The sequence below is a fragment of the Lissotriton helveticus genome, chromosome 3_2, assembly GCF_964261635.1.
Source record: "Lissotriton helveticus chromosome 3_2, aLisHel1.1, whole genome shotgun sequence".
Taxonomy (NCBI): domain Eukaryota; kingdom Metazoa; phylum Chordata; class Amphibia; order Caudata; family Salamandridae; genus Lissotriton; species Lissotriton helveticus.
Window position 1 is genome coordinate 430112187 of NC_136062.1, and position 20128 is coordinate 430132314.

At 43.4% G+C, this 20128-nt stretch overlaps 1 pseudogene; it reads right to left on the bottom strand.

Moving 5' to 3' along the window:
- Positions 1–18812: 18812 nt before the first annotated feature.
- Positions 18813–19112, bottom strand: LOC144826347 (large ribosomal subunit protein eL42-like; annotated as a pseudogene).
- Positions 19113–20128: the final 1016 nt, after the last annotated feature.

Genomic DNA, 20128 nt, shown 5'->3' on the forward strand with positions numbered 1-20128 from the left:
CAACCTATTTTTGTTGCCATTGCCGATCCACGGCAAGATCGAGTCATATATGACGGTTCAAGTTTTGGACTTTGTCATTTTTCGTGTGCCATACAATCCGTTGAGCACAATAAGAGAATGCTAGCAATTTGGTCTTTGTATTACTCTTACCTGAGAGACGCCAGTAGTGCTTTATTTGTGTTTATCACAATGTGTCTAATATTTAAATTGGCGCCGCGCAGCGCGTTACCATGTAACACCGAAGAAGGAAGTTTTCCCGAAACGCGTATGTTCTTGTAAATAAACCAACTGCCTTGCTGAATACTTCCGTGAGTGCTATATATATATATATCAAATTCTGGCTCGCCCCCACCTACCACCGGCGCAAATTAGGTACGTACCACTCAATGGAAAAGTTGGAAATGCAGTGCTTTATTAAATGCAGAATACACAGCAACCAGTCAGTCATGGCCAGTGCCCAGCATGACGCATTTCAACCGAAGCAACTCGGTCTTGATCACATGACACGCTACTTTGCGTAACTCATTTAAATAGTGGAAACATTTTTAGATACTCACACCTGAGAACAATTAGGCTCATGCTAGGTGTCAATAAACACAGACAACAGGCTCATGACAGTGTGCTCGTAAAAGTACATATTGATGTAAATAAATAGTTAAAAAGACATTTACAAAATAAGTACAAAGGGATTTTATAAATATTCACCTAAAAGACAATTTTATGGGACTAAGAAATGCATAAAGTATATACATAGTGCATTCTAATACTTTCATAGTACTTCAAAGGTAAACAAAGACCACTCCCTGCTAGAAAGAATGTGCAAATAACAAATGTAAACTGTTACTGATGTGCAAATCAGGTCAATGTTGTCTGTATAATATCGCGCCAAACTAATAAAGTGCTAAATTGTCAGGTATGAAAGTGCAAATTGTGCTAGTGCTAAAATCCATAAAAACAATCACTACTATGAAAAATTATTAAGCTCCCCGAAGCCTCGGGGAAGCCCTCTTTATAAAAGCAAAAATAATAGAGGCAACATCATCCTGGGCAAGTGCCCAAATCAACATGTGAGCAAAACTTAGCAGTAGAGAAGATCCACAATTGCAATCTGTGGATACCGTGCGATGTATATGGCAAAGCATGCTTTTTGATGGGCAAAGTATGTTGTAACTAGTATCATAGATTATAAAAAAACAGGCAGATACTGTCAGTGTGGGATAAAACCCATAGTTCTACACAGCAAAAAACGTGGAAATTGATACATTACTAAAGTACTAATATCAACAAAAACAATAATTCAGGGCATCAAATCAGTCACAATCAAATTAAAAAATAGTAATAGCTAAATGTGCTTGGGGATATGATTGCAAGTTGCTGGATCCTACACTACAGAGTCATCAAAGAAAATTATGGTGATCCTCACCCGTATTTGAACCGTTTGTCATTTTGGTATCAAGTTGTAATATAAACCCAGATTTAGGTTGCCTCAACTGACGCTGTCTGTTGCCCCCGGGATTGACTTACGAACATCCCCTATTACAAAGTATTGTAAGTCACTCAAATTATTATGATGTACTAATTTAAGGTGTCTGGCTACTGGATAATTGGGATCGGAGTTGACTGCCGTTCTAAGGTGTTATAGTATGCAATTGTAAACATGGAGATTAGTACTCCCAACATACTTTAGGCCTCTTGTGCACCTGAGCACATAAACTGCAAAGTCAGTGTAACAAGTGTAGTATCCTTGAATTTGCACAGGTGTATTGCTAAAGGCAGTCATATACTCTGTGGTGTTGATCCCAAATGTGCACGCCCGGAAAGAGCTGCATTTAAAGAAACCACATCTGGGTGACAACCATGTGATGGTAGAACTGACTTCGGGACTGTTCCTAACTAAAGTATCCCTCATGGATGGTGCATGTCTAAAAGTCAATGAAGGCAAAGGAGGTCAAATCTGGGATAGAGTGTGGTCTGAAACGACAATAGGCCAATTGTAATATACAATTCTTCTAATCTGTTTTTCTTGCCTGCAATAAGTGGTGATTAATATCACTTCTTGGGGGGAATCATTAATAATTCTCTGGGTCATGACTTTCTCACCCGTCCCCCCTAGTGATGACACCGAGGCAATGGTCACAGAAAAAAGTGTTTGCTTTGTTGCGAGCTAAGATTACATCTTTACTCTTATAGCCTTGTGCTAGAAACTTTTGTGTAGCCTCATTCTGATAGATTTCTAATTCATAATCAGTGCTAGAAATGTGACGAATCCACAGACATTCCGCGTACGGGATACTGCGTGGATTAAGTGTGCAGGGTGGGAATTCTTGGTGTGAAGAACAGAGCCCCCCGCTGTACTTTTTATGTACAATTTGGTCTACAACTGTCCTTACTCAATGCAAACTGATACATCTAAAAATTCCACACTGGTAGTGCTAATAGTTGCAGTAAATTTCAGATTGAGAGCATTTACATTGATGGTGTCCACAAATTTTACAGCTGATGTTCTAGAACCCTTCCATATTAGGCGCACATTATATATAAATCTCCACCAATGCTGGACATGGATGTCATACATAGATTTGAGTTGACCCCTGAGGAATTGCTCCTCCCACCAGCCCACATGTAAACAGGCATAGCTGGGGGTGGTAAACCTGGCTATTGAAGAGAAATATATTGTTCCTAAGGCATACCTCAATAAGGGTGATGACCATTTTGTTATGTTCAAGAAATTGTATGTCTCGCTGCCCTAAGAAATATGTGACTGCATTGATACCATCACTATGGTGAATGCTTGTGTACAAAGAAGTTATATTCATAACTATCAATAGACAATCACTGTCCCAAGTATTTTACTGTAATTTATTGAGAAAGTCACCAGTGTCTTCGATGAATGATGGTAGGTCTAGACAAAATATTGTAAAAAGAAGTCAACAAATTTAGATATATGATCCAATAGACTCCTCTGTGCTTGGATAATCGGTCTCCCTGGAGTAGGGGTAATATTATTGTGGACTTTGTGAATAAAATACAGTGTCAGTGTTATAGGATGTTCATTCTTAAGAAATAGAAATTCATTTTTGCTAATCCGACCACTTCTTTTCCACTGAAATAATTCCTTAGAGGCCATGTCTTTCACCTCTTTGAGATCTAAAAAGGAAGCAATCCTATAACAGTCTGTATCAATGATATGATGCATTCCTTCATCCATGTATAGATTTCTTGGCCACAAAACAATATTACTTCCTTTATTAGCTTTGTTGATGATTAGATTTTTATTTTCCCTTAATTTGTGCATGAGGTTGTGATATTGTAATTCCATATGTCTCATGCTGCGTTTGATGGATCTGTACAATGTCTTAAGATCTTCTGTGACTCTGTCATTAAACACATTGATGGCATCTTTAGGCAGAATGGGCGCACAAGTGAATGCTGGACAAAATGGGCTACTTAAGGGGCTACTGATATTTATACCAGTCTCATGTAGCACTTCCTGTGTGGACCTAGTATCATCATCAGTGTTTATGGCCAGAGAATGGAGAAGTTTGAGTGCATTAGTATCTGATACCTGTAGATTAGAACCCATCTTGACCAGAAGTAATTCATCACTGTTGGTTTTCGCTGATTTTTTAAGTTGGAAAAATTTAAGGAGCTTCAACTTCCTTGTAAATTTATACATGTCGACTCTAGATTGATAATTGAAATTGCTCTTGAGGCAAAATGTCTATCCAAGATAGAGAAATTGAATGTCTGCCGTGGTCAAAATAGTATCAGAGAGATTTATAACAGTGTTGTCGCTTGAATTTATTGGTACACCCATTTGTTCGCTTGTGCTCGCCTGCCTGTGGTGTTCCTGTGAACCCTGTGCCTCTCCCTCCGCTGCTGGTTTCTCCTTCTCCCTGCTTGCACTGAGGGTTCTGGGCCCGCAGAGTTTGGTGCCGGACCTGCCTCAAAAAATTCAGTACATCTGCAGGAGTACGTTTAGCAAGCAGAGCGGTTAGAGGTGTATCTCATGAATCTCAGTTGTCATCGGATTTACAGCTACTATGAATTGAGCTATCATCTGAACTCAATGATGTAGGATCAGCATAGTTGGAAGTTGGTGGATGGTTAGTGGGTGTTTTCTTCACCAATGCTTGTCCTTTGTAGGTGTCAAAATTTCTTGGAGAAAGTGAATAATGTCCCCGTTTCGTAGTCTCTTTTGTCGCATGCAAATGTAACTAATTTGTGTGCTTTAATAATGTCCTCATATTTCTGGAGGCGACCACCAATTAACTCATGACCTTTTTTTATGACATCCTTTTGGTCAAATGCATCCAGCAATTGGTTTGGTATTCCACGGTCAACAAATTGCTTACAACAACTGGTTCTATAAGAACTAATTGACGGTATAGAAAAAAAGCAAATGTGTTAAATAGGATAAACAAAAAAATTAATTTGTACAGAATGTAAATAGGTATTTCATTTAGTGCAATGTTGTTTGGTACGATGAGTATGTGTGTGAATGAAAGATGTGCAAGTTTTTCTTTTTCTTTAAAAAATTGCTGACTCGGATGTTGTGTGGCGTGTTAATCTTTTGTGTTTCATGAAAATTGTATATATTAATGGTGTATAGAGATACAAACATATATTAGTCAATTTTTTCTAATGTGTCCAAAAAAATTCTTAAATCAATTCAAATAAAAGCAATTAATAAGCTTTAAATGGTTTGACGGTATATCCACACATTTTCATACAGGACTAAGTCATAAACAAAAAGCAGTACTGGCAATTGTTTTTGGTTGTTGCTGTTATTGGTGCTCAGCCTTACTGCTCAGAGCCTCACCCCTTATTGTTATACAGTCGGTAGCACCGAGGCACAAGTAAATTGAAAAACAAGTGTGCAAAAGGCGCAAAGGGGGCAGTGTAGAAACACCCTGACCCCCTAGGCATGCTCAGGGGGTTCCAAAAGGACCCTCAAGGCCAAAACAATGTGATTTTTTTTTTTTAAATCGTGAGGTGCGCGTACGGTACACGTACCCCACCGATAAAAAAAACAAACAATTTGTTTTGCCCCGGGGGCAATGGACTCTTTGTAAAGGGGGGCCCAGAGGGGCCCCCCAGCCCCGGGGACCGCCACATCCCGGGGATTTACTAAATTATGGGCCGGGGGGGCTCTGAGGCCCCCCCAGCCCCCAGTACCACCACTCCCGGGACTTATTTTAAAAGGGTGGGGGTGTCTGAGGCCCCCCTAGCCCCAGGGACCACCACCCCTGGGCTTTTTACAAATGTTCGAGGGGGGCCACGTGGTCCCCCTCTTGAAGCCTTGTAGAGGCCCTGGGGACCGCCACCCCCCAGGATCCCAGGGTGCCCACCCCCGGGGCACTACTGTTTGCTATCGTGGCTCCCGCCCTACCATAGCAAACTGCTTTGGTTTTTGAAAGAGAGTGGAGGAAACCTGCAGGGAGGTGTAAAAAGGGGCATGGCCTCCATACACCTCTGTGCAACGCAGCCCCCGGTGCATACTGGAGGTTACTGGTGGGCTGGTTGGGCTGGTGGGCTGGTTGGCCCCCAGGATTCAAGGGGATTTAGTTCCCCCTCTGGAAATGCGCCACGGGGCTGCACTGCAGAGAAGTGTAATGAGGCCATGCCCCTTTTTACACCTCTCTGAAACGCAGGCCCCGTGCGCATACTGGAGGTTTGTGATGGGCTAGTTGGCCCCTAGGTACCCCCAGTATTCAAGGGGATTTAGTTCCCCCTCTGCAAACGCGCCAGGGGCTGCGTTGCAGAGAGGTGTAGTGAGGCCAAACCCCTTTTTACTCTGCTCTGCAACGCAGCCCCCTGGCGCATACTGGAGGGACCTGGTGGGCTAGTTGGCCCTCAGGGGACCTCATGATTGAAGAGGAATTAATTCCCCAACTTAAGACGCGCTACAGGGCGTGTTTGCTCACATGTCACCTCAGGCCCCGCCCCCTTCCTTCACTATTGAGCAAAATATTCCTCTAAAATCAGCCAAACTACGAATTCCGATTTACTCACCTGTTATCAGGAGAGACCTCAGTGCTGCATCTTTCGGCCCACTACTGATCCTGAAAAGTATTTCTAACCATACTTACAGTAAATTGAATTTCCTTCCATAGGCTAACATTGACTGGTTTCACTAGGAATTTCTTCTAAGTGTGGAGTTTTGGAACCTTAATAAATTCCTCTAAAATCATCTGAAGTCTGAATTCCGATTAACTCACCTGTTATTAGGAGTGACCTCAGTGCTGCAGCTTTCAGCCCACTACTGATCCTGAAAAGTAATTCTAACCATACTTACAGTAACTTGAATATCCTTCCATAGGCTAACATTGACTGGTTTCACTTGGAAATTCTTCTACGTGTGGAATTTTGGAACTTTAAAAAATTCCTCTAAAATCAGCTGAACTGCGAATTCCGATTTACTCATCTGCTATCAGGAGCGACCTCAGTGCTGCATCCTTCAGCCCAGGACTGATCCTGAAAAGTAATTTTTACCGTACTTACCAGTAACTTGAATTTCCTTCCATAGGATATCATTGCCTGATATATGAAATATATATAAATGTAAAAAAATATAAAATAAAAAAAACAAATATTACAATTTCAATATTTTTTAAAACATTTTTATTCAATTTATATTAAAAATATGTAACGTAATTTAAAAAATAAAATACCTAAAAATAAATACTTTAAAACTATGTAGTAAATCAGTATAAAAAAAACCTTTGAAATTCACTGAAAAAAACCATAGGTTTCAGCCATGTTATAGTTAGGAATTAGCATTTAAAAAACCTTAGAAATTCACTGAAAGAACCATAGGTTTAAGCCACGTTATAGTTAGAAATTAGCATTTAAAAAACCTTAGAAATTCACTGAAAAAACCATAGGTTTCACACATGTTATAGTTAGCTGGACATTTCACTCATACAAAACCATTGAAATTACCCCGTTATAGTTAGTTCACCTAACTATAACTCGCGCGCCCACAATCCACTGCTGATGACGTCACATATTACATCACTCATGACATGGTCAGGGACATCACTCATGACATTACTGATGACATCTCAAATGACATCACTGATGACATCACTGAAGACGTAGAGTGACAAAACTGTTGCTTGGATCTTCATTAGTGTTCTGGTTCTGTTGATGGTGTTATTTGTTTTGTGTTGTGTTGAATTGCATTAGGTTACATTGTTTGTTTCAGAGTATATGTGATTATGCTGATGCCTGGATTCCCTGGCGACAAGTCAGGTGGCCCTATTTTGACCAATTGTAGATGTTTTATTGCTTTTGGTGTAGTGGATAACAAAATACCATTCCATAATCAATGCATGACTGGATCAGCATATTTATCAGAGTCAGATAAAGACACCTACAGAGACAAGGTCGAACATTCAGAATAGTTTTTAAATAGCAGAAAGAAGAGTTAGAAATATTTTCCTCGTGGAAAATAAATGACAGATTTTGCCACAATTTATACCTAGAACCTAGATTCCACACTACAGAAGAGACAGTGATCCATTAACCCGTTCCATGCTGAGGACGGCCCCCGGCTGTCCCACGTGACGGTGGGCGAGTGCAGGGGATGGCACGGGACCGTCCAAACCCCGCCCACTGCCCGCACCACAGCGGAATTCGAGCCATGATCAACGGGATAAAGAAGGACATCTAGGAACACTGGTGGTAAATATTCCATCAGTTACCTCAGGCAGAAACACCCTGTTAAAAGCCAAAGATCAATTGTGTGTTTTTCGGGTGCATATAAAACTTGATATCACCTTCAGATAATAATTAGCCAAATAGGTCCATTTAGATGATAATGTAAGGGAGAAGGACTAGAGCCCTGGGAAACACCACAATTGATAGATTTGACCTACATTTCTTCCATCATTGCCCACCTAAGTGGTTTTGGGCTTTTGCATTCTAAAAACAAGGATCGATCCACAAGACCTGTGGCTATTGATGCACCCAAGGACAAGTGTAACATTTTGTCTTTCAGTGCAAATGTCCTGATGATCCCCTCATCTATTTAAGCGATCATAACATCGTCGAACAAAGCACCCTGACAGTCCTAAAAATATTCAGTCATTACAACGTGCAATGGTGGTAATATGTAGGCTACATTGCCTGCAATGTTCACTTGCACATCAGCCACCTTGCTCAATAACTGAGTTTGGCAACCTCCCTTTCTTTTTTGTTTGTTGTAAATTGTCTCACTATATGTCCTTATGTTTTTTGCAAATTTCGTGTATTAGAGTATATCAATTTTGATATAAAAACATAGATGTCCTTGTATCTCCTTGTTGTAATTCATAATTATTTTCTATTATGGGTGCTCATTGGTTCTAGACAGATACTTTTTTAAGGTTGCCATTTTTTTCTGCCATAGTCAATTGGTGACTGTGGCTTGTCTCTGGATTACATGACTGGGTGTGGGTGACATTTGAGCTTTGTGTATTCCTCCTAGACAGACACACACAATGCAGAGCTTAAGTGTGACTGGATGGGTCACCACTGGCAACATGGGAGGAAGGAACTGGGCCCTGCCCCACTTATACTTTATTAGTCTGCATCTTGTCTCCACACAAAGGGCTGCACATCCCAATTAGTTAGTCTGTAGCCAGGTCCAGAAAGGCAGGGTACATGTGCACTTTGTAGCAAGTCTCTAGTAGCTTCTCCCTACCTCAAAGAGACAACGATGTATAAATACTGGATTTAAGACACTACCACTTCAGTACACTTTTGATGGGCCAGATAAGAAGGACTGCTGTGCTGCTATAAGGACTGACACTCTCCTCGACTACTGCTCTGACGGAATGGCTCCTCCTTTCTTTCTGCTTGACTCAGGTATTTCGTGTTTGGGGTTACGGGAGCAGGTGCACAGCTGCGTGCCTGTACCTTCCATATCCACTTCCTGGACTTTTGCGACCTATCAAGGTCATTTTAGAACTCCTTTGGGTGATGTTTATGACGAGTTCGGAAATACAGATACAAACTCCTTTTTTTCTGTTGGTATCCTGTTTTTTGTCGTGTGATTTTTTTTTTTTATGTCTGTGCCAGATTTTTTCCCCCGATTTTGATTTAGGAAGGTTTTGCTCACTGGGAATAAGGATAAACAAGCTGGAACTAGGAACCTGAGAACCTGCTAATCTCCTGTGATATACAAGCTTCGTACATATTAATATCCTTTAGAGAAGAACATCCTTTGCTCTCATTTTGGGTAAGAGCCATTTCATGCCAGCGCTAAGTGGTACCTGATCATGTATGCAAAGGAGAAATTAGCGATTGATTCTAATCTGTGTTTTTGCCTTTTGTTTTTCTTTCAGGGTAGATGGGCCTTTTTTTCCAGCCAGTAACAGCCAGAGAGAAGTGCTGTGCTAGAGTGGCGTCCCCTTGTTTTTTCCTTGTTTGTCCCCACCTTCTACGGGTGTCTGTGACCTTCTACGAGTGTCTGTGGTAGCCATCTCTTTGTATATAAATCAGTGGTGGCTACCAGGGCAGGGGTAGCGGATTGGGTATATCTTCGCTCCTGCAGTGTTGGGTAATACCAGCATGGTGTCAGGACAGCATGGTGAGGAAAAGAACAATGGATTTAACCCATATCTACTGACTAGGATGAATGTATGATTCATACATCATTCCGTCCATCATTTGTTTGCATAGCACTTTTCACCCTAAGTGGGATGGTTATTCCCAGACGTGGGTCCCTAGCTCACTATGCCACAGGATTCAAGCTAGCCTGGCTGATGAAGGGTAATACCCAGAAACCAACCCCAGGATGCTTGTTCTGGTCCAGGGAGGGCCTGGCTTGGCAGTTCTCTCTGGACTGTTCCCATGAGGCACAGGGTCAAGACTGATTTGCATATGGCTGGGTCTAAATTGGGGTGGCTTGGTGAGTAGGAGTGGGCAGAATACGCCGTACGCAAATCTCCGTGAAACAGTAAAAAATTTCCTAGAGCACGCAAAAGTTCAGCAAACATGCGAAATTGCTTGCTCCACACATTTCTGATGCTTTTTTCCTGTTCGCGAATGCTGTATGCATGCTCGGGGAGAAATATTTCATGAAAGCGCATACAAGCAAAAAATTCCGCGAAGCAGCGGAACGCGGAATTTTGCGAAATTCTGCGTTCTCTGTGGAATGCAAAATCACCCATATTCCACAAATTCCACAAGCAGAATGGAATTTACCACCCAGGCCTAATGGTGAGCAAAAGAACGAGGGATTTAAGCCAGATCTCTTGGCTGGGGGTGAATGTATGATTCATTCAGCATTCCGGCCATCCTTTGTTTGCGTAGCACTTTTCACCCTAAGTGGAATGGGTATGCCCAAACGTGGGTCCGTTGCTCATTGTGCCACTGGATTCAAGCTAGCCTGGCTGATGAAGGGTAGTACCCAGAAACCGGTCCCATGTTTGCTTTTTTCAGGTCCAAGGAGGGCCTGGTTTGGCAGTTCGGTCTGGACTGTTCCCACAGGGTCAAGACTGATGTGCATATGGCTGGGTCTAAACTGGGGTGGCATGGTGAGCAAAAGAACAATGGATTTAACCCAGATCCCTTGATGGGGTGAATAAATGATTCATTCAGCATTCTATCCATCATTTCTTTGAGTAGAACTCCTCATCTCAGCATCACAGTACTTTGGCACCGATGCATCGCCCCAACTACGCACCGCATCCTTGATGCATACTTTGCATCTAAAGCCCCATCAACGGGATCCTCGATGACAACATAGGCCTTCGAATTGCTTCCTCGCTGCATCTTGGAACAGATGCAGTGCTTCAGCTGTGCAATGCATCTTTAACATGGACCCTCATAACGGTCTGTAAACCAGGATTTAAGGTAGCTTGTTCATCGTGTCTAACTGGGTCTATGTTGCTCGCATGCACTCCATCACTGTTGGCCTGAACTTGTATCTTTGTCCCAGTCTGGCTTGGCCAGATATCCACATTTGGCACTTTTTTAGTTGTTTTCAATATTTGGATTTTTGTCATTTTGGTCATATTTTATTTATTAAAGATAGTTATGTTTTTCTAACTTAGTATGGGATCCTTTTTGTGCGGTGTTTTCATTGTAATACTCTTTGAAGTGTTTTGCACAGATACTTTACACATAGTCTCTGAGTTTAGCCTGATTGTTTTGTGCCATCACCAGAAGGTTAAACACATGCTAATTTGGGTTAGGCTTGTGCCTCACCCTGACAAGGATTGTGGTTACTGCTTGACCAGGGCTCACACCTCATTCAAGCAACAACCCAATTTCTTACACTGCTAATTTACTCCGTTTTACAACCTCAATAGAGGATGCCCATACTATTTGTTTTACATAAACAAGCTGTGATGTGTACATTAAATTCACATTTTTCCATTTTAACTCATGAATGAAGCACATTTATTGATTGATGGGGATTGTTTTAGTATTTGGGTAGAGTTAATGTAATTTACACCTCTTCCCAGTTTAAGGCCATTGTTCTTTCTTGCCTTGTCATACATGGGTGAATTTGTATTTCCGTTCTATCTGCAAAGACGGAAGAGACATGAAAAGGCGCTCCTTTCGCAGCCCGCGACACATCAATGGAAGCTAGGAAGGTAACTAGAAACGTCCCTGTGATTATTCCTCTTTGTTACTGTACAAGGTAAAATTATTCTTCAAGCTAAACACCGGGACTCCCACTGGCACAGATGAAGGCATAGCAGGATGGCACAGTGAGAGACATCTCTTGAAGTACTGCCTGCCAAACTTTGAATTAATCAGTGCTGAGTCTAGTACACCTGACTAAGGCCCCTGAGGACACAATTACCATATATGCCTTCTGATGCCTCAAAACCAAGGAATTCAGTAATGAACACAAGAGAGCAGGAGAAAAAAGTTTGATCTGATTTTGATTGCTTGCTTCTGTGAAGAACAACACAACCTTGACTCTCACACACGGAACCCAGGCTCACTAGCACTTTAAAGTAGTTACTGTCATTTATTTTCTGATTTATCCAGCTACCTATCATTCATTTTCTCCATTCAAAAAAATGTTAACTTACAAAGAGTAAGTTAGTATGCAATGAATGAGAAAGATAGCGACCTACTTTTACAAAGTTGCTCTTTATAGGTTGAGCATTTGCATTGGAGACCCATTTGTGTGGCTAAGATGTGCACTTCATCTTGAACTTCCTCTTTTTGTAGGCGGTGGGGCAGCCTCCATCTTTTCTAACAGAAGGGTTAATACTGCCGCGCGACTCTGAGGGTCGAATAGTATATAAAGCTGCGCTTCCTTCAAGGTGGCATGGTGGATGCAAAGTACGGCTGTTGCCGTCCACACCAAGAACATGACAAAGTGAGAAAAGGATGCCATTTTGTTGACAGGTAGTTCTGTCATCCAATCTCACAGATGCAACTTCAGTCCTTTAACCAGGTGCATTTCCCCTGACTAATAGCACTACTACCCAAATTAGCACATTGAGGCTTGCCAAATACAGAGGAGATATAGCGTTCATTGCTGATGTCACAAGAAGGCCAATCCTGTTCCGTCAACCAGGATGATTGAACCAGAAACCCCAGATAACAATCAATCATATGCCCTGATTGATTTCCAGGCCTGGTTAAGCATCAGGTTCCAGCATATCTCCTATCAATAGCCTGCCAAGGCTATCACTGAAGGTTACGAAATCTCACTTCACAACAAGGAAATTGAACACAAAGTTTTGTGGCATGATCTTAAAACACAATTTTACATATCAACATAGGCAGGACTAGAGCTCTTTAGTTCTATTTTTCTGTATTTTTCTTTTCCTCGCAGTATTTGTTATTGTTACTGCCATTTTGTTCTGCTTGTTGGCCCACCCCAGACCCTCCCTCCACCTCGCTCCCGCCTCCCAGCTGACCCTCCCACGCTCCGCCCCCCCCACTATCCATTTATGGACAGATGGACTTACGCGCAGCGTCCACACGCAGCGGTCGCGCCAAAGGTAAGCCCGTCTACGCCCGTCCGCGCCTGGACCGCGCCCAGAGCCAGACCCCTGGTCCCCGCTTCACCCACCCTCCCCGCATTACATACGACGCCTCCTCCCTCTTTGCACTCAACCCCGGCCGACTCACCAACTGCGCCCAAGCAGCACCAGGACACACCCATGGGCCCTTCACCTGCAACTCTTGCAAATTCACCTGCGTCAAGTTCCAAACGAAATCCACAAACACCAAACAGAGAGCCAACACCAACCACCTCAAATGCATCCTTCTCAACACCCGCTCGGTTCACAAACACGCCATCGACCTTTGGAATCTACTCGACACCATTTCTCCGGACATCGCCTTCCTAACAGAAACCTGGATGAATGCCTCTTCAGCTCCAGACATCACCATAGCCATCCCGGATGGCTACAAGATCATCCGTAAGGACCGCCCCATCCAAACAGGAGGAGGCATCGCCATCGTCCACAAGAACACCATCCGCGTCTCAACCAGCTCAGATGACAACCTCGCTATCGCCGAACACCTTCACTTCCAGATCCACACCGACCCCAAGACAACACTTAGGGGCACCCTCCTTTACAGGCCACCAGGAACCCCGTACAAAATTCTGCGAAGACATCACTGACGTTATCACCCCACACGCCCTCCCTTCGGAAGAATACATTCTACTTGGAGACCTCAATTTCCATCTGGAAAAAAGCAACGACAGTAACACCACCACCCTTCTGGACAACCTCGCCAATATCGGACTCAAACAACTTGTTAACACCCCCACACACTATGCAGGACACACACTCGACCCTATCTTCACCTCCAGCAAGCATATCTCCTTCACTCATACCACACCCCTCCACTGGACGGACCACAGCTGCATCCACTTTATTTACAACAAGACCTCGATCCACAACCGCCCTCAACCAACACTGCGAAGAAATTGGAACAAAATCACCATCGACCAGATCTCAACATCGCTTCTTCAAAAACCCCCTGCCTATTCAACGAGCCCCAACAAAGCCGCCATCAACCTCACACAATGGTTAACACAAACCGCCGACAAATTAGCACCCTTTAAAAAACATCAAATCAAGCAAGGAAGCAAGAACGCCCCCTGGTTCAACGATGAACTTAAGATATCCAAGAAGCTCTGTCGCTCCCTTGAGAAAATTTGGAAAGCAGACCCAAACACTATCACCCAAGCCGCCTTCAAAAACGCCACCCGCAAACACCACCAACTAATCCGGACAGCCAAGAAATCAGCACTCAAAGTTAGACTAGACAACAATGCCCACAACAGCAAGGAACTTTTCAACATCATCAAAGAATTAACCAACCCCACCGCCAGCTCTAACGACATCACCCCCTCTCAAGTACTCTGCGACTCCCTTGCCTCATTCTTTCACGACAAAATCGCCGACATCCATAACAGCTTCGACAACCAACCTGTAAACCAGTCCACCCCACTCACCTCTGAACCGTTACCTCCTCCGAATATCCTTTTCGAATGGAACCCAATGACCACAGAAGAGACCACTCGCCTGATGAACTCCATCCACTCAGGGTCCCCTACAGACCCATGTCCCCATCACATCTTCAACAAAGCAGACACCATTATCGCACCCCATCTCCGAGATGTCATCAACTGCTCCCTTAACTCCGCCACATTCCCAGAAAGCTGGAAACATGCCGAACTCAGCGCCCTTCTGAAGAAACCCACAGCTGACCCCACCGAACTCAAAAACTACCGTCCCATCTCGCTCCTCCCATTCCCTGCCAAAGTCATTGAGAAAGGTGTCAACAATCAGCTCGCCGCCTTCCTCGAAACGAACAAATCACTCGACTCCTCACAGTCTGGCTTCCGAGCCAAACACAGCACCGAGACCGCCCTCATCGCAGCAACAGACGACATTCGAACACTACTGGACAACGGAGACACAGTTGCCCTTATCCTCCTTGACCTCTCCGCAGCCTTCGACACAGTCTGCCATAGCACCCTGATACAACGCCTCAGAAACATCGGAATTCAAGGAAAAGCATTGGACTGGATCATTTCGTTCCTCGCGGGAAGAACTCAGAGAGTCCGCCTCCCCCCTTTTAAGTCAGAGGCCACCGAAGTCATCTGCGGCGTCCCGCAAGGATCATCTCTCAGCCCCACCCTCTTCAACGTCTACATGAGCCCCCTCGCAACGATTGCACGTCAACACAACCTCAATATCATCTCCTACGCTGATGACACTCAGCTGATCCTCTCACTCACCAAAGACCCAACAACCGCCAAAACCAACCTACAAGAAGGGATGAAAGAAGTAGCCGAGTGGATGAAGCACAGCCGTCTGAAACTGAACTCGGACAAAACGGAAGTCCTCATCTTAGGCTCATCCCCTTCCGCCTGGGACGACTCTTGGTGGCCAACGGCCCTAGGAAAAGCCCCCATACCGACGGACCATGCACGGAACCTGGGCATCATCCTGGACTCCTCACTCTCGATGACTAGACAAGCCAAGGCCGTCTCATCTTCATGCTTCAACATCCTACGCATGCTCAAAAAAACATTTCACTGGATCCCCACCGAAACAAGAAAAACGGTCACCCACGCACTGGTTACAAGCCGTCTGGACTACGGAAACACCCTTTACGCCGGTACCACCGCGAAACTACAGAAAAAACTCCAACGCATCCAAAATGCTTCAGCCAGGCTCATACTAGACATCCCCCGCACAGACCACATCTCCGCTCACCTGAAAGACCTTCACTGGCTCCCCGTCAACAAGAGAATAACGTTCCGTCTCCTCACCCACGCACACAAAGCCCTATACAAACTTGGACCAGATTGTCTCAACACGCGTCTTTCCTTTTACACCCCCACCCGCGAGCTGCGTTCGTCCAACCAAGCCCTCGCCGCTGTTCCGCGCATCCACAAAGCCACTATGGGAGGAAGATCCTTCTCCTACTTAGCAGCCAAGACCTGGAACTCCCTTCCCATCCACCTCCGCCTTACTCAGGATCACCTAGCCTTCAGAAAACAACTTAAAACATGGATATTCGATAAGTAAACCTCCCCCCCCTTCCTCAAGCGCCTTGAGACCCCATGGGTATGTAGTGCGCTATATAAATTTTGACTTGACTTGACTTAATATGATCCATAATTTCCCCCTGAATCGTCTTTCACCTCTATGGTTCTTTACAAGCAAACTCCACAGCAGTGGCCATCACAAATGACTACTAGCCAAGGCGGGGCAAGCCACGTGTTTGAAGATTTTGACATGCTCATGGATAACTTCACCAAATTTGCTTTGCAAAACTTTATGAACATTCTTCAGTCTGGGTCCATCACAAATTGAGGCTAATCCAGCAAACATAACTAGTCACATCATTGATTTGATCCTGGCTCTCAATGGACTAGTGATCATTGTGACATCCTGCCACTTACTAGTGTGGGTTTCTTTTTTGATCCCTGGAGCGCCAACCAGCAAAGAGAAGAAAGACTGGACTGGCAGTATTGGACCCCTGGGGCCGGTTTTGTTACCGTGGGCCGGCAATATAGGCCCCCTGCAACAAAATTGGCCAAAACATGCCCTAGAAAATGGCTCGGCCGCACTCCCTACCTCCCCAATGGTGGGCTGGCCGATCAGTTTGCTGAGGCCGGTTTTGGTTCCCAGTCGGGCCCTGATACAAACAAGCATTGTCGCACTGGGTGCCAGCAGCACTAAAGCCAGCAGCCCTGGTGGTAATATTTCTATTGCCAGGAAGCTTTTATACAGTTACCATTTTCTGGCAACAGCTGCTGATGAAAGTTAACATTATAGCTATCATCTGCAGCCATTTTGAATGTACTGTGCTGTTGCTCTCTGCAGTCATACTTCTATTGCCCATGGAAATGTATGTGCCCCACTGCCTGAGGTTAATATACTAGCCAGTTTTGATATACTGGTTGAGGCATTTATCGGTGAGAAGATAGATCCTCTTGTTGCATTCGTTCTCCGGCATCATCGGCACATAAGATATTCGAACACTGTTGGTGTCCATTCCTCCATGCTACGGTGATATGCACACCTTACATATTATGATTTAATTCACAGTGATATGCTCTCCTGTTCTACATTTACTACAATTGATGGGGGCCCATTTTACACTGATGTGCACACCTTGCATGTCAGTACTTTGAGGTTTTAAACTGAACAGCGATTTGCACACTACATGAAAATTCTATCTACCACTACTCAAGAATCATATTTGTGATTTTTGCATGTAATAACACTGTGATTAGTGCATGTTATGCTGCATTTGCCTTTAGAGAATGAGTGTATTAGTAGTGTTTCAACACTGAGGTTTTAAGCAGGATTCATATTTACAATGCAGCAGAGTACTGTACCTCCACCACAGTTTATTCCAAGGCCTGATAGTTCAGGTACTGATTTGGAACAATTGAAACAAGGGTTTGAAGCCTATCTTGATGCTTTTGAGATGTATGCTTTCAGGCAAAAAATAAAGTATTTATTATTGTGTCATTTCATTGGTTGTGAAGACAGGATGATTCTCAAACACTCACCTTATCAACTTATTATGGTTGTTGGTGACATTGAAGATGAGTATGCCTCAGCTATAACAATGTTCGATGTTAGATTTACAACTCACAAGAATGTAATCCTTGAAAGGCACACGTTTTGTAGGCATCATCAACTGCCTGGTGAATCCATTCAAAGTTTTGTGAGTGCTCTTAGAGGGTTAGCTTGTACCTGTGCGTATAAGAATTTCGAGAAGGAATTAATAAGAGACCAAATTGTCGAGCACACTGACAATAATACAATGCAGGAGATTTTGTCGCTGATACCTATTTTGATGCTTGACAAAGTGGTGGAAGTCACAGCTGGAAGTATGAGTGCAGTGTTAAACTTAGTAGAGATGTCTATTGCTACGCAAGTGTCAACTCCTCAGGATAGAGTTGCAAATATAATGGGTAGAGCAAAAAATAAGTTGTACATTTCCCAATCTGAGAATCTCAAATGTTATTGATGTAGGAATAACAATCATATGAGAAATTCTAAAGCCTGTCCAGCAATTGACAAAGTTTGCATGAAATATAAAAAGAAGGGACACTCTGCCAAATTATGCAACTCTAGCAAGAGTCAACAATCTAAAGCTGACAATTCAGCCAGTGAAAGTGACATGGTACAGGAGGTTTCTGATTCCAGTGATGAGAGTGTAGTGTTGAGCATGAATATGGTAATCCCTGAAGTTGAGTGTAAGGAAGACCATATTCTGCAACTAGGTTGTATTCCTTTAGGACAAAAATGCTACCGATTGAGTATTGATGATGAGTGATTCAACCGAGTGATAGGTGAATGCATATAACTGGCTTTGGGTAGCGGTCTAGATTGGAAGAGAGAGGTGAAAGACATGTTGGGGAATTACTCCACATTCTGCTACTCAGGAAACACTGTATTATTTGTTGAAAGGGTGACAAGTTTACTCTGCTGCTTTTGGCTTGGATGAAAAGGGCTTCACAAATGGAAAAAGATGAGTGTGTGTTTAGTGACCAAAATGAAGAAATAACAGGTACATTATGGGGGAAAACACAATGAGAAACTAAACTAAACTAAAGAAGAGTTGCAGAGTTTTTAAGAAAGGGGATTGGGTGATATTGTGCAGTTGAATTAACACAAGAAAAGGAAATTTCAAGTGGTTTATTTTACTTATTTTAACTAATCATACTTTGAGCCAGAGCAAAAGTGGGAGAAACAAACAATAGGAAAAAGAAGGAAAGAGAAAAGCAGACAAAATGTGACAAAGGGACAAAGCAAGTACCTGCAAGACTGAGACTGAGTTTATGATGAGAACAAAGATAGATCTTAGAAGCGGATCACTTGGCCCTTCCTCTTGTCTCCGCCCAATTTAAAGTGTTTACATCTTTTGATGGCCAGCATCCTCTCGGACCTGCAATTTGGTCAATGCACTCCAATCTTAATACAATCTTTTTCATAGTCTTAGCCTTCTTACGAAAAATGGGCTTTGTTTGACCACCATAACCATTCTGCTAACTATCGTATCGTCTCTTCCCCTGAGCATAGAGGGGGTCCTTTCCCTTCTTCCATTGAATGCTTCCCGCACTTCTTTCTGTATGTCCTGCGAGTTTTCAGGACATTCGCCATCTTGTCAGCAACAGCGGATCAAAGAGTTTATGATGAGGAAAGAGACATGTGGTGGAATCAAGACTACACAGACTTGGCATTTGACAAAACCGGATATTCTATAGTGCTGGCCACAGGCTTCTGAGCAAAACTCTGAGCCCCTGCACTTATTCATTAACAAATAAAGCGCTTACTAATCAATATTGTTGGGAGTAGGGCAGAAATCAAATTGATCCAATGGCTAGTTAACATTAACACACTCCATTTTGCTGGCAGTCAGAAGCTTTATCCTTTTCCTTTACCTGACCTTCCAAAGTAGACTTTTTGTGGGTACTCAGAAAGTTTTTTCAAAACGTGCTGCACTAGGGGGCACATTATTGAGGGGGTTTAACTCCACTTTTTTGGCTTTAAAAGCCAAGAAAGCGGAGATAAAATTATCTCCCTATTACCTAGCTGTCGCTAACACCAGTTAGCAACAGCTAGTAGGAGATAGCGACCATCTTGGGCCCCACTTTGCATGTCAGAGAAATTTATCACTAATGACATGCAAAGTGGGCGTGCCAAGATGTTAGCGACTGGAAACAGTCGCTAACATCGCTATCTCCTATTACCAACTGTTGGAGATATACACGCTAAGCGCGAATATCTCCAAAGCTAACACCTGCCCTGAGCAGTTCTTAGCCATGTTATCCAATGGGAGGTGGATAACATGACTAAGAGCATTAGCTCGGTAATGCCTGAATATCGCTGACTTTTCAGCGATATTCATGCATTGCGGCCGATTTTTATCGCATTTGCGATAAACCTTGGTAATACCAAGGTTTATATGCGATAAAAATCGCCGCAGGTCGGCGATACATTTTTGTCTCTAACCAAGCAATAGCGATAATTATCGCTATTGCTTGGTAATATGCCCCTAGATTCCTTGTTTCCCTACTAGGCATCTCAGGAGGGTTGAAACCATATCGACCATATCTGCTTCCCCTTGCACACCTATGATCCTCTACATACATTCTGGGAGTGTGTATAGATGGAGT